Source organism: Atractosteus spatula, chromosome 2, assembly GCF_055471065.1.
Source record: "Atractosteus spatula isolate fAtrSpa1 chromosome 2, fAtrSpa1.hap1, whole genome shotgun sequence".
NCBI classification, from domain to species: domain Eukaryota; kingdom Metazoa; phylum Chordata; class Actinopteri; order Semionotiformes; family Lepisosteidae; genus Atractosteus; species Atractosteus spatula.
In genome coordinates, this window is record NC_142707.1 from 52,855,692 (window position 1) to 52,872,368 (window position 16,677).

Genomic DNA, 16,677 nt, shown 5'->3' on the forward strand with positions numbered 1-16,677 from the left:
AGTCTACAGTATGTCTCTGGGGATAGTAAATCTTGTACTTGAAAAAATTAAATCCTAGGTTTATTGAATCACAAGGCTTAAGTTGGTATCAATGAGCATTATGTTCAGAAATGTTTCAGCCCTTGAATTGGAAATTGCAATAAGATGTCTTTTTCAAAAGTAGACAATTATAATCCATTAAACTGGTTTAATACTGAATTCCTTTTTTCTGTAACTATAGTATATTATGATGTTTTTTAACTTTAAGAAATGGTTTATTTTTCATATGTTGCTGCAGATAAATAAATGTATTTGTCAGACTTGCTGGGTAAGAATCTCGGCAGCAAGTACAATGAGATGCACAACCTGTTCACGCTAATACAATTCCAATACAACTGAGTGGCTAAGCAAGGCTTTGCATGACACTTTAAACCACAAGCATTACAGCATGTTAGGACTAACCTCCACTGGGCATACTGTAAGCAAGGGACATGCAGTTTTTACAACAACAGAAAATACGCATTGATTACAGCCAGTTCTGATCATTTCATGATTACCATAACACACCACCCATCTGATGCTGTAATGCTGATTCACTGAGCTCTGAACATCCCTACAGAGACTCATTGTTATGTAGTTTATCTTATAAAGCACTGTGGTGTCGTGTGTCAACAACTGAGCTGATGGGCTTCATTTCAAAATGCTGAAGTTCTAAAAAAATATATGCCGATTATTAGTATGTCTTTACCCAACAGCTAGTTTCTTATCCAAAAGTTCTTAAAATCTAGAAGGCATCCTGGTATGAATTACATTTCTGGAAAGCCCTCCTATTATCTTCTGACATTTCATATCCTAAAGCCAACAGACATAAAGGTTGGTGAATTAAGGCAAACAGAAATATATTACAAAACAGGGCATCTGGTACTGATTTAATCCTATTTGGACATCATGCCTAATTTAGGCTCACAATTTTCTATAACATAAAAGAAAAGGGTTGAAAGCAAGTGAGTATGAATACAGATGTACAGTATTTTATCTTTGTGAACTGTGCTATTAAATTTGAAGTTGAGCTCACTACAAATGACCAGACTGCAGTTCAGTACTTGTTATCACTGTATAATGTGGAGATATTGAGGAACTTTTATAGTAATAATTAATTAGACTAACTGAAACCCAGAACCCACCTAGGTGACATGTGTCAGCAGCCCCAATAAACAGCAGATAAAATTGAAAATCACTCAGTTCAAACCAACCCATAATTGTCTTTGTTTTTGTAAGAACAACTTGGTTTATTTAATTGTTAAGTTCCATTCATAGTATTTTGTATTGGAATAACAATAACATGTCAATAATACTGTATGTCTCAACCAGTTAATAAGTAATATTATTTGAACTTTCATTTAGTGTTTGGTATCCATCATCAGTTAAAGAACACACTGACAGAAATCTAAACTTCATGTGAATGTAATATTGTCTTTTAAAATCATTCCGGGGACATTTTAAAATTAAACATAGCTCTTTAAAAATTGTGTGCAATAATAATGTTCATATAAAATGCTTCTTATACATCCGTTGGCTGCTGTTCATGTAATATTTGTAGTTTTGTCCATATATCATATCTACTCAAAATTGATTTTCCTGACCAAAAGGATAGATTCAGCAGACAGTGATGATTAAAATGCCAACTGTACATTTTTGGTGTTCTGAGCAGTTGCTCCAAGCATAACACTTGTCAAACATGACAGAAATAAATTTGAAGAGAAAGGATCTTCAGCTATTTTATGCCTGTCTAAAATGACATCCTGCTACTGCTTCATTTTTATCAATTTTATTACTTGTATCAATTTAATAGATCCTCCACAAGACATTACTTTTTATAGGAGGAACGGAGATCTTACTGAAGCACATACTGTATGTACACAGCAGCAAAGGCCTCTTAATACTTTTTATTTATGTTTTTTCATTTTTCATTGTTCATTAAAGAGTGAATTATATTTGAGAATTTGTCTGCTTTCTTACTTCACAGATTTTCACAAAATTGTCAAATTAACAAATATCATTTTGAACAGTAAGTGCTAAAAATCCACCCTCCCTACACACCATCTTCTCCCTTGTAGCAGCCTCCCTAGTTCATTCCTCAAAGCTAGGAGGGAAAGAGGGTTGTCAGTCCTGACCTTATGACCAGGGATGTCATGTCTTAATTTCCTAATGCTAAACATTAAAATATTAAGTACACTATCCCTTTACATTTGTCATCTTGTCTCGTCATGGAGACAAAGAAAGAACTCTTTCATAAAATATCTTCTTTGAAATGAAGCTCCCTTTGAACAACTCACCACTAATTTTGAGCCATGACCAAAGTTGAGATCATTCCGTGTGTAAAAAGAAAGATAATATACATACTGTAATCCAATTCTCGCTCTTGCATTCATATTTTGCATCCCTCCATCTTTTCTTTGCATCTCTTTGCAACCCTTGTTCACCCTATCACCACCTTTGCAGCAGCCTTTTGGTCTCTCCTCACTCTGCATGTGGGTCCCAACCTTGCTGCCCTCAGCCAGACAAGATAAGCCAAATTTACTATGATTAAAACACTCAATACACTTAATTTTCATGTGTTGTTATTCCTAGTGAGTTCTAGATTGCTAGATAGACTGTGCAACTTTATTGTTCTTTTCCTTTAATTTCATGCAATTTCTAAAACTACGGAACTACAGACATTATATTTTTTAAAATGTCATTAAATCTTCACAGCCCTGACGTGTTCTCTGAAGCGGTCTCCGAGTCTCCTTCCTGTTTCTCCAATGTAGATGGCTGGGCATTTACTGCAAGAGATACAGTAAATAAGTTTGCTGGAGGTACAAGATGCCATCTGGGTGATCCAGAATTGTCCTGAGAGGCCTTGAATGAGTGTGGTGTTAGATGTGTACTTGCAGGTGATACAGCGAGCTCTGTTGCAAGGGAAAGTGCCTGGTGTGGATGGTTGCTGAGGGCGGTCAAGGGAGCTGTGAACAAGAAGGTTGCACAGATTAGGTGCTCGGCGATATGAGATGATGGGGCGGTCAGAAAAGAGGACCCCAATGGAGGGATCATCCTGTAGGATGGAAAAGTTGTCGTTAATAGTCCTGGGGATAGGACTATTTACTTATTTACTGTATCTCTTGCAGTAAATGCCCAGCCATCTACATTGGAGAAACAGGAAGGAGACTCGGAGAACACGTCAGGGCTGTGAAGATTAAAGATCTCTCCAAGCCCATTGTTTCTCATTTCACCTCTGACGGCCATGACCACTCTAATCTCTCCGTCTGTGTTCTCAAAGACATTTTTCCGAACTCATACATCAGAAAGACTACCGAAACCAAAATTATCCTGCAGCTAGGATCACACCTTCCCCCTTCTCTTAACGACAGACTACTCTTCTTCTAAATTCTCTCCATTCATTGGAAGTTTCATTTCACACCTCTCTGCACCCATTCTGACTTCACACCTCTTGATTGGCCTCTCTTTCTGTCCCCTGCTCCCGCCTCTCACTCCTCCTCTCTCCCAGCCTTTGTTCTCCCACTACATTACCTTTGCTTACTGCCTTGTCTTTCTCACACCTGAAGAAGGCTCCACGGCCGAAATGTTGTGTTTTCTTTCTTCTTTTTTTCAGCATGGAATAAACCTATTACTTGTTCCTTTGCAGCCTACGCATGCTGACGCAGCTACCCACCTGAACTACTACTGTATAACATGTTATGGTCTACTCATTGGTTCTATTAGTCTCATATAGTTAAATCATATTTATTCTGAGACACAAATAATTATGCATTTACTATCATGAAATAAACATCAAACATGCATTTGTAATGTTAGTTAAACTCCCGAGAATGATAATGTGAATAAAGGAGTTTATACTTAAGATCCATTTGTATGACATCTTTGATGAGTCAAATTTCCAGCTGGTAAAATGGAGCTGGGCTGATTGGTCTGTGCTTCAACTTTGGCAGCAGTTCTATGCTGGGAGGGTCCCAATGCAGACAGAGGAAAAAGGGGAATCTTTGTCTTGCACTGGGGCTCAGTCAAAGTTAGTGCATTGCTGAACTTCAGTCTTTTAAAACAGTCTGTGCACAGATTGTCATCTTGGGGTCCAGTCACAAGGTAGATGGGTGAGCAGAGCTCTGTTCATCCTGGATATAGCTTTGCTCTGAATATACTTGGATATTCAGAATGTCAACATAAAAAGAGTCCAAATGCCTAATTTCATTGATCAGGTGAAAATAACTGTGGGTTTGCAAGCACAGGAGTTCTGTGTATCAGAGAGAAGATCTTGGACAGAATTACTGTATGCACTTTACTGACTCTCTCTAGGCCTGGTTCCTTGGAGAAAATTCTAAGTTCTGACTTGAACTGCTTGCAGTCATGTGATTGAATAAGTCAGATTACCAGTTCAGTTGGAAAGATGAGGAGACAGTAGGCTAACCAACCAAAATGAGTTATGTGCTTGCTTTTAAGTTATGACATCACAAGTCGGTGATCAGCTGAGATGCTGTCAGGTTTCATTCTGGTACCCACCCTACAAATCTGGCATTAGTGGACCTTCCTTTGGATGATCAACCATGCCCTGTGACTTTAAGATCATGTCCAGATGTGCCTAGGTCTCTCTGTTAGACATCTAGGCGCCAGCAAAGTACATCCATCATCATTTTGTTATTGTAGTCCCCCGAACCCATTACAATATGAACTCCATTGAATGAAAATTAAACTTAATTAAAATTCAATTTTGTTCTGAAAGTTGTTTTTTGATAGACTTACTGTGTTTATATTTCAAATTTAGAGTAACGGGACAGTACAAAAAAGCAGTACTGCAGCTTTATTAACCAATAGATTGTGACTTACAAACATTATGTAAATAGTAACAATAAAGTTTCAAAACATGACCCACTTTACTGTGTACAACGGAAAGACTCTGCTTGCAAAGTTTTTTACAAATCTACAGTGTTTTATCGTCATTAGTATTTGAATTGTTCCTAGTTTAAATAATTGTTGATAACTGTGGTCAAAGGCTGATGAATTTGAACTGACTGGAGTGAAATGATTTGATAAAATTATGATAAAACTGTATACTTTATATTCCCTTATTAGTAAAGAGTTTCCCTTGTCTTATTGTGAATTCTGTTCATAGCTCTCACAATGATCTGCTTGATATAAAGTTCATGTGATTTACAGCTGAATACAATGCAATTTGCTTGAGTTGCCCACATGTCACATTTTCAAATTCTAAATTACAAAGGTCATTATTAAAGCATGGTTGAGTGTCAGAAATGCTAGATAAAACGTATGGATTGGCCTTCCCAGACTACCATCCTGTCAGTCCTTTTAGTTGGAATGAAGGGAGGACCTTTCATCTTTTGATGATCACACAAGCAGCATGAATTATTCAATCCCATTATTTTTAGCAAAGAAGTCATCTGTGCTTCGGAGTGTCCAGCTCATGAAAATGCTACTTATACTTGCATTGATTTAAGAGCACTTTACAAAGAAGAGGTCCTGAGAAGAGGTGAAAGAACCACAAATGCAGCTAGAGTACTTTCACAGAGTATAACATGATACAGCAGGAAAAAGAGACATGGAAGAAGTTGTCCACAGACAACACTTGGCCATTCTTAAGATAATACACTCAGTTACATAATCTAGACTATCAATAATATGAAATGAAAATCAAATCAGTCTGTTTGGTCATTAAATGATACCTTTCTCTGAGATTTTCCATAAAAGATGTCTAACTAAAGTTTACAATATGATTGGAAGACAGCAGGAAGAAAAGCCTAGATTTGAAATTGATTTCACCGACTGAAAGCAAACCAAGTGTTTAAATGAAGAAAGCTGAAGAAGGCTCCACGGCCGAAACGTTGTGTTTTCTTTCTTCTTTTTTTCAGCATGGAATAAACCTATTACTTGTTCCTTTGCAGCCTACGCATGCTGACGCAGCTACCCACCTGAACTACGTGTTTAAATAATTACAGTGTGGCACTTTATATCTCATTGCTGTTATGACTTCAGAAAGTTAAAAATAGAGAAGTGTGTTTTTCACTGCAGAGTATATGGGTTATTCATTTACTTGTTTGATTTGGATGTACAAATGAAATTACATAATTTATGGACTTTGTTTTATGACTTTGTTTTAAACATTCCTAAACCTGAAGTGTATATATTTTTGGAAATAAAATAGTGGCTAAAAACAGAGGTTATAATGGTAAAGGATTATATTTAAATTTACTGCACTATTTTTACAGGCCTAAGCTTAGTGTAAATATTTAAAAATGCCATTCCATGATTGTTTGGTTATATAATAAATTAAACTTCAGAAATGCCACATATATTACAAGCAGAATACTGTACCTTGTAAAACTGATTCATAATGGTTCCATGTTTTTAGCGTTAGTTGGACGATCTTATACAGAAATCACCAAGGCTCCTGTGGGCTAAATTGAATACAACACTCAAAAATGTGCTTATATACAGTAGTCCTGACTGTCTTGTTTCTGAACAACCAATGGCTGATTACTGTCCATATCACTCATATTATCTCCATTTGGAAGCTATAATAAAAGCCCCTCTCTAAAAGCACCGATTTAAAATAGATGTGAACAAAGCAATGCAAATGGTCTGTGCAGTGATTTTGTGTGCTATCGCTCATACGCAATCAAGCTGGTACTTTTTATAAAGATTTTAAAGACATATGTACCCAATAATTGCAACGGAAAACACACTGTGTAAATTAAGTCCTTTTTTGGTCGCAGTCATTACTGTGATGTGCTTTAGCCCATCGGAGCTGGTGACATAGAAATTTCCACTCCTCTTAAAACCAATCTAAAGTTCAATGAGAGTCATTGGCTTTAGAATATAATCAGAGAATGCATGATTTATCATGTTCCATGTGTGTTTAGTAGAGTACAGGCCTTGAAATCCAGCAGGTCAGAACGTTCTGTTGATAGTTCATTCTTCATGGCACTAGTAAACAGCTCCTGAATGATGGGGGTTAGATTAGTGATAAATCTATCAAGATGAAGTCAGGATCTATGACACCCGCAGAAGGTTTCACATCTGCCTTCTTCAGAGATTCCAAAACAGTTGCTCTGCATCCTGAGACATCAAAGTAAAGTACTGTACCATATCTTTGTAATAAGATATGGGACTGGGAAAACCAGGACCCTCAGCACTGTCCAGAATGCTAACAGTCCAGAATAATGACCATTCAGAATACAGACTGTTCAAAACACTGTGGTACAATTATAGCCCAAGAGCGTTGAGGGTGCTCATAGTGAAATCTGAAGAGATGGAGAAGGGCAAAATAAGAAACAGAGACTTTCCTATGGAAGAGAAAATCAACTCTGCTACATATCTGTCAGTTGGGACATCCTGTCATAGGAAATGATTCCTGAGTTACTTTTATCCTAATACACACTTGTCACATACTGTACAGTATCACTGAGTTTAGCACAAGGAGAGTCTCACTTCCAATACTGATAATCATGAATGTTGATAGAGATTGCTAATGATGCTGAAGCCTCTGTACTGATCAGGATTATGTAGCAAAAAGTAAACAATGATTAATAATAATAATAACAATAATAATAATAATAATAATAATAATAATAATAATAATAATTGCTTACACTTATATAGCGCTTTTCTGGACACTCCACTCAAAGCGCTTTACAGGTAATGGGGACTCCCCTCCACCACCGCCAATGTGCAGCATCCACCTGGATGATGCGACGGCAGCCATAGTGCGCCAGAGCGCTCACCACACATCAGCTATCAGTGGGGAGGAGAACAGAGTGATGAAGCCAGTTCAGAGAAGGGGATTATTAGGAGGCCATGATTGGTAAGGGCCAATGGGAAATTTGGCCAGGACGCCGGGGATACACCCCTACTCTTTTCGAGAAATGCCCTGGGATTTTTAATGACCACAGAGAGTCAGGACCTCGGTTTTACGTCTCATCCGAAGGACGGCGCCTGTGTTACAGTGTAGTGTTCCCGTCACTATACTGGGGCATTAGGACCCACACGGACCGCAGGGTGAGCGGAACAGAAGGAGCCTTAGCCACCAGCCTAAAACATGTTTGAGTTAAGACTTCCTTCCCTAATCTGCACCAGCTCTGGTTTCCATCTGTTTATTACCTCCATCACAAGTCCCTTTTGCCCGTAAGTATTTTAAGGGAAGGCAATAAGCATTTAAAGGATGATTTATTAGCCTTTCTTCCTTCCTTTCTAATAACACCAAGGCCACTTATTGTTGTTTTGTTGCTGTGCATATTACACGATGAGTGGCAGAAATGTGTGAAAGCAATATTACAAAAAAATATATTATTTGTATTATTATGTAAAATGTAATTGAGTTGCAAATAAAACACTGCAAAACAAAGTGACAGTGAAATGCAACACAGCCCCATTTAAATATTTGCAATTCAAAGAAAGAATCATTTTAAGAAAAAAAAGGTTTATTGCAATACTTCAGAGACATTTTTAACCAGAAAGGCAATTATGCATTTTGCTAAAATATTTTCAACAAATCAACTTTGAATTGTGCTATTATACTGTATATAATTCAATTGGAAAGCATTTAATAAAAGTTTTCCAACTTTATTAATTTAAATACTATTAGGAAAAAAATAGATTTTAATCCAAAATATCATTTTTATCAAAAGCATATAGTAGGTTGTTTATTGTAGTTACTATGAACAATTCTAAAAATAAAAATATATTTAATTTTTTACCTCAGGCAACATTTTACAATTCATTCATTGTCTGAATATATTAACAATACAGAAATTTAATCTAGCAGGAAAACTATCTATAGTATTTTGATGTTTCAATACAATTGTCTGGTTTTATAGAAAACAATACAAATGTCTGCTTAGCTTCAGAAAAACACCATTTTTCTTTCATTAAATTTAAATTAAAAAACAAGATCAGCTTCTTGCTTTCCCTTTGGCAAACAAAAGCTGAATGCGTATTTGTCAAGAGTCTCAGAATTTCCACTACTGTTCTAAAGCTATCTTCGATGAATCACATCATTCATTTAATCTATTTTGAGTGAATAAAATATGTAATTTTTAAATTCATCCAGCTGTGGCATGCAATGCGTTTTCTATTAAAAACATTCAGCCGACTGACTAGAAAGGAATGGCTTTAAGATTGGAACTTGTTGTTCAGGCAGGTAAGGATTTACTAATGTACTGTACCAACATTCAGGGCTTTATTTCCATGCAATTACCTCAAGCACATTGGAAAAGCTGATAGAAATCAAAATGACAACAAGCAGTGACTCATCTCTTTCATCTCAATAGCACATGGTGTCCCATTCATGTCAGCACTCTGCATTTTCCTCCTATGTTAGCCAGGCAAGGCTTTTCAGTAAACCTTAATCATATACTGTAACTGCTGCTTCAAAGGGAATTTTTCGGAAACCTACTGTATACAGTATATCCTGTTCAAATTCTGCCTTACAAACTTGTATTGTCCTCTTGTAGGTCTGAACATTGGCATTCTGCCGATTGTGGGAATTTGACTGTGGGAGCTGTGTCAGCATGCGAGTTACAAAGAAACAAGCAGAGGTCAATTCCACACTGAGAAACAGAACGAAGAAAAATCACAATAGTTTTCCTATAGAACTTTTCATGAATTTCATGCATCTGAAATTTGCATTTGAAGTGAAAAGTCTTTGGAGAAGTCTGAAGTTGATAAGAGGGCTAGTGAAGAATCAACATTTTACCAGCAAGTGTTATTATAATGAAGGTGTACAGGATACAGCTTGGGCTATCCATTGACACATCTCTTACAAAGGTGAAGAAGGCTTAAAAATGATCACACACCTCCTCCTCCCCTGCCCAGCACAAGTGCAGTTGTGTAATGACAGCTTGATCTCTTCACTTCACCCTTCTCTACTTCAATAGAAAAAAAAAATCAGTAGTTAACATTTTTGAAGGGCTTGTGTCAATTTTAGAACATTACAGACATGTATCATATTATTTTTGATAATATGAGGGTGGTAGGTCTGACATTTCTTTAGACATCATTTATAGCGCTTGGAGCAATGCTGTGCCACACAAAGATGTGACACATCAAAAAAACGTATTTTAGAACTCAAGGGATTATATTAGCACATGCATTTACTGAAACTTGATGTTATGAATTGAATAAATAGCAAAAACTTTACTACTTGTAACCTAATCACATCAAATCTTTAAATTAAGCAAGGACCTGGGTTGTACTGTTTTGAAACAGTAGGTGGCATTCTCTATAGTGGAGCATATTTTTCAAATCAAGGCACCAGAAACGTTAGGGTGAGTCCTGGTCTAAAGCAAACTTATTCACTTCATTGTTGTTTCTTAAGAGAAATGTAAGACAGAATGTGTTGCATTTTTCAGTAAAAACATTTTGTGTAGATGCAGATTGTACAAACAGAAACTTAAAACATATGACTTATTTTTGAGGATATTCAGCCAAAGTTGAGATGACTTAGACAATAACAGTCTCATTGCACTGTATGAGTGTATGAGAGGGGTGTTAACCCCAGTTTAATGGCTAAATTCCATTCTCTGCATGCAGCCTAACAACTTGTAGCCTAACTGAACATATCCCCCTTAATAAGATATTAACTTAATTTTAATTATTTTCCACGTAATCTTCTGTGTTGTGGAGCTCCTGGTGCACTATGACTGCCAAACATTTCTCAGGTATGTGGGGGAATTATGTGTGTCCCCTACTATTGTATATGTACTGTAATTCACTTTGATCTCTTTTGGGATGAAAAGTGCTGTGTACGTTTAAGGCATTAATCTTATTTCTGCAATCGTATTAAAGCATTACTTGTATTGGTATTACACAACAGAGTGGAATATTTGGTTAGGTTTTACCTCTGTAAAAGCCAGTACAAAAAGGGCAAGAGTACAATTAATGGCAGGTAACCAACTTTTGAATTGATACACATTCTACTCAAGTAAAATATAAATAAGGCACATTTATTGTTTATTGTTTGTGTTGCATTTGTTCTTAGTCTTTTTCCTGGTTTTGCAATTGTTCCTTTTCTCATTTCTTGGTCTGACTTCCTTTGTGTTCTGTTGGTATTACAGTAAATTCACTTTGTTTTCTAAATATCTAAAGACCTAAATACTGTATAATATACTGTAGTGCTCATAAATTGTAGAGCAGTATTGATGGGCCAAGAAAAATTGAGAGGCGTGACAATTTGGAATATTTGGTTAGGTTTGACCTCTGTAAAAGCCAGTACAAAAAGGGCAAGAGTACAATTAATGGCAGGTAACCAACTTTTGAATTGATACAAATTGCATCACTGCCTGGTATGGGAGCTGCTCCGCACAGGATCGCAAAGTATTGCAGAGGGCGGTGAAGTCAGCGCAGCTTATCACCAGCTGTGAGCTACCAAGCATCCAGGAGATCTACTCAGCTAGATGTCTGAAGAAGGCCAGGTCCATTCTCAAGGACCCCAGTCATCCCAGTCACAAACTGTTTTCCCTCCTACCGTCCGGGAAATGGTACCGAAGCATTCAGTCCAAGTCCAACAGATTACGGAACAGCTTCTACCTCCAGGCAATAAGACTGCTAAATAGCCAACCTGCAGCTCCTTTAGCAAATCACCTGTAATGGCTACATGGACACACAATTCTCACTATATCCAGCATAACTGCACTACATGTATATATTGCACACACCATGGACACATAACAGCTCTACTCACATTGAGTTTTACTCAATTTCAAAAATGTAACCTCAATTTTGTGATTTTTGTGTTTTTGTGATTTTTTGTGATTTTTGTGATTCTTGTAATTTTTGTGAGCTCGCAGAAAAAGACATTTCATTGCCAGCAACTACTGCTGCACGCCGTATTGTTGTGCATTTGATAAATAAACTTTGATTTGATTTGAAGCAGGAAAATATATCTGTGAGTAGTTAATATAAATTAAAGGTAAATTAATAATAAAGTTGGTATTTCCAAAGTTCACTATCCCTTCCCCACATCTCCAACCCTTCCCCCATCCTAAAACAGAATCTAATCCCACGATTAATTTCTTAGTAATCTAGGATCATTTAATCTATACAGTACAATGCAATGCAGTAAAAGGTGACAGTCTTAGTTGTTTCATCAGACTTTGAGACATGACACCCATGATGATATCTCAGAAAATCCCTGACTGGACCACTGTGTGGGGGTTCGCTGTCTCAACAGCATTCGGTGAGACCCCTCCTCTCAGTGAAGCCCCCAGGTTGAAACCCAACTGTGATCTGTAGTGGCTCCTTTTTCATTTAGCACTTTGGATGGGATGGTCTCGCCCCAGACCATCGCACCTTACCCACTCTCTTTTCTTTGCTGACCTAACTGGGCAATTCTTGCTTCACTGGTCAGTATTTCTTTAGAGAGGCTGTCCTCCAGGGCCATGTGGTCCCCCCTTTCCAGTAGCTTGTCAGTAGGAATCTAGTCTGAAGCCAAGAGAGTGATGCCCTAAGATTGACCTATTCCAATCGATAGGCTGAGGTAGGCAGTTTCTCTGAAGACTGGAGCTTTGTCATGCCAGCCATTCCTTTTTTTTTGCCTTTTTCTCTTTCATTACTGACCTGCTAGGGCTGATTTTCTCTGCCAGACAGTAATCTATTATTCTATCATTAGTGCTTACCTTCACTTCAATCTCCCCCCAGTCTGTCTTGTCTCTTTGAGTGTCTCCACCACTCTCCAGTTCCTTGCGCTTGGGTTTCTGACTAATCACCACCCATACAGTTTTGGAACAATGTATACATATTTTATAACGAAAATATTTTAATCAAAACATGAATGCTCAAACTGATCACTTTTGTAGGTGAAAAATTAAATGTCAGCAAAAACTCAAAAGAAAAGTCAAAGACTAAAATGTATTGATTGCATATTCTTTCACTCCTTTGCTTTGACAAACCTTAATTAATTCATGTGTAAAAAATTACTCTGACACACAATTAGTTGAATAGCAATAAATAATGAACTTATACAACTCAATATAAAGACTTTAACATAATGAAAAAATAATTTCTTGCTATTTATATTTATTATTTAATTGTTGAATTTTCTTTATTTGATGCAAACACAATTGATATATTTTGATTTCATGTATTTTCACCACTAGCTAAACATAAGATCTGTTAATGGACATTACATCAGCCTACAATTGGCATTAATGCTTTTCACAAATCGTGTGTGCAGCTTTTAACATGTCAAAAATTTGAAAGAAATTATACAACTCTCACCTGGCATTTAATTATGTTATCCTAATCAGGAAATATGAAAAATAAGTTTAGAGGAAGCTATTTAGCTGAAAAACCAAAGTTAATTGTAAAGCTGGATTACGCCTTGCAGATCTGCATTCGTCATATGTTAATGTCTTTTAATTTAGAAGAACTTAAGAAGCGTTACTAATAACAGGAGGCCATGGTGACCACTGCACCACCATGCTGCCCATTACCAATATTCTTTCTCCTTTAATATCCTTTATCCAAGTATTCTAATTTTCAATACCTCTTCAGTCAGGGTTGAATCAACTGCCTTGGTGACAGTGAGTTCTGAACACTTCTGATGAGTTAGCTTAAAAAAGAAGATATAAAAACAGAGTGGAAAGCTAAGATAAGTATTTTTAATTTTCTTTTCCATCTCAAAATACTTATCTCTGAACAGGGGCAAACTGATCAAGTATCTTTAAATGAGGAGACCTCAAGGAATGCATTAGATTCCACAATAAACTGGAGTCAGATATCAAAATGTCTATAATGAATAAGAAAATGAAGAGTGTCAGAATACATACTGTAAGCTTCAGTATAAAACTGTATATGACAGTATATAACTGTTTCAGAATGAAAATAATGAAATCTTTCATGCACTTTAACCTTTTGTCTAGGGGACACATGCACTCTATATCAAACAATTTTTTGTTGTGCTACAGGCAACTTTTAAAGAAGATTATAAATGAAAATAAACTAAAATGTGAAAGCAAGAGAAATAACCTAGTCCATACATTTAACTACCTAATTTTTGATTGGAGTGAATTTATATAAACTATTCTATTAGTTTCCTTTTTATCGTTTAATGCACTCTTATGTTCTGTAACATATAATTCAAATAAATTTCATTTAAAATATCAGCTGGCTCAAACCTCACTAGGGTTTACAGTGGGTTTTTGTTGCATCGTATTAGTTATTTAATCTCTGATTATTTTCTAAAATAGTTATGTTCAATTTCTGGAGCTAAGTCTGAAGATCAGTTGATGCTGAGTCTGCAGATTATTGATATATGTATTGGGCACAAGTGAAAAAAGTTCAACTGTTTTTTATTTTTGTTCACCTCGCTCAATATATTGAAGTGCAACTTTTCTTTTTCATTTCAATGAATTACCACTAAATAGATATCTCTAACCCCAGGGCATAAGAACTGAGTCTCCTTGCTGTGATTTTTAGTAATTTAGGGAGTTTTAAGACATAAGTGCATCAGAATAGCACTGCCCTTAGGCAAACTTTCCTTAGGGAAACAACAAAGGTAAGATAACTACCTGGGAAACAAGACTCACACCCCAATTCATGGCACCCCATCCAAATAGTCAGATGTGTCTCAGCAGTCCAGGTTAAATAATTATACTGTCCGGTGTGACTCCCCCCCCTTATTACAGGTAGGGAAGAGTAGTCAGTGCTGCACTTAGGTTATCTTTGGCCAAAAGGGATGCAGATAGGATTCAGCATCTGTGCTTTTCACCCAAATGTCATAGCTTGAATAATGCTCTTGCTGGGATGCCTTCAAATAATGGAGAATCCAAGTCATTTGGTACTGTATATTGGGATGGATAGTACATCTAGAATTTGTCACCTATAACACATTTAAGACAGGTTTGGATGGCTAACCACATTACTACTCTGGAAATTAGAGAGGTATTTCTCACCCTCTGGTACTTTCATCTGTTGCTCTTGTGCAAATGAGCAACACATCCATGTTTCATATTTTAGTCATAAAGGGTGTTGAGGTCTTAGACCGTCCATTTGCTGGTGAATCAACTCAACACTACTGTGGAGCCTCAGGTCTCGTCAAGCTACACAACAACACTGAATAAGGTGGCAGTCCTTCTCTCCAGGGAAGGCCTTCCAGGCACAGAGCAGTGACTTCACCGTCTTGTTTGAGCTAAGTTTGGGAAAGCGGGACTAGATGTCATTAGATCACGAAAGAATGCTCCCTGCCATTTGTGATTCTTCATCAAGGATCGACATGACCATTAGGCCCAAACACCCTGATGTCACTGCTGATCAACTGATCACACAATTGAGCATTCAGTCAACTATACACCTTCCCTCCCACTGTCATTTTTCCAGTTTGCCTAGAGAAAGTAAGACGAAAGCATCTGCTTGTGGATCCCTATTGTCCCCAGGAGCCTTGGTTCACAAACTGAGATTGTATCTAAGATTTTTATAAAAGGGAATGGAAGTTTCAGCACTTCAGTACCACCTGGAAAATGAGGTCACAATCTTGTTTTAAATGTGTTCTGAAACGTCTGCTCAATGCTCTTCAACACAACAGCTACTTAAACATAGTTGACTTCAAGAAATCACTGAACATCTCTGAATTTCCTAAAACGAAAAGCTCCAAGGCTGCATAAAGCTTGTGTAAAGGAAATGAAAATGTCAAGAAGTATGTCCCACTGGAAGTGCCAAAATCACTGCAGCAAGAGCAGTTTTTCAATGCAGCAGAATACCTGCAGTAAGAGGGGCTCACAGTGCAATCTTACTGAACTAGTGAATTATTTAGCATTCTGCCTAAATCTGCAATCACAGTTAAGACATTTGCTTCAAGAAGTTTTTAAAGTGCCGTTTTGCACTTTCTTTTAATTTTTAAAGAGTTTGTCATTTAAAAATAACAAGAATGTTGTAATTAAAAGATGAACTATGGGATTTTGAGGGGTTTTGCAAACATGTTTTAAGAGTATATCAATTGCATTGTTTTATGCACATTTCCATGCAATTTAAAATCATTTTTTGTTTTTGTTATTTTGTTCTAAATGCGTTCAAACCATGTGACTCAAATGCAGTGAGTTCAAGTGGCTATAAATATGGTCATCATGTTTAGAATTTCAACATGATTACAGGTTGCATAATCTTAGGGCTTTTTAAAAAGCAGTTCAGTAATTAATAAAAAATGTCCAATGAACTAACGCACTGTTAATTTAAGGCTATATAATGCTTCTGTGAAAAAGAATTAAACCTAGTACTCTCTTTTCTGCAGTTTACACATGTTACAACAATCATGTAATTTTGCTATAATTACTAGTATTAAATAAGTGAATCTGCACAAAGGCTATGAAATGTTACAGAAGCCATGGAAAGAGATATATACAGTATCAGAAGACTAAGGACTGGTATATCATTAAAAAATAGGTGCCACAACCACTATAGAAAAGATCTGTGAGGTACATGGCATAAGAAAAATAACTGCCACAAACCATCCTGTTTTCCATTATAAAATTTAAGAATTTTAGTAATTTGTCCTAAAATGAAAGTAAGAAAGAAATGTCCACTATATTTCAAAGCAGCTCTAAACATCCATAATGTAACTTATGCAAGTGCCTAATATTTTAAAGACTTAATTTCTATCTGCATGTAAAGTATTAGTAGAATCCAAAGATTTTACAAGGG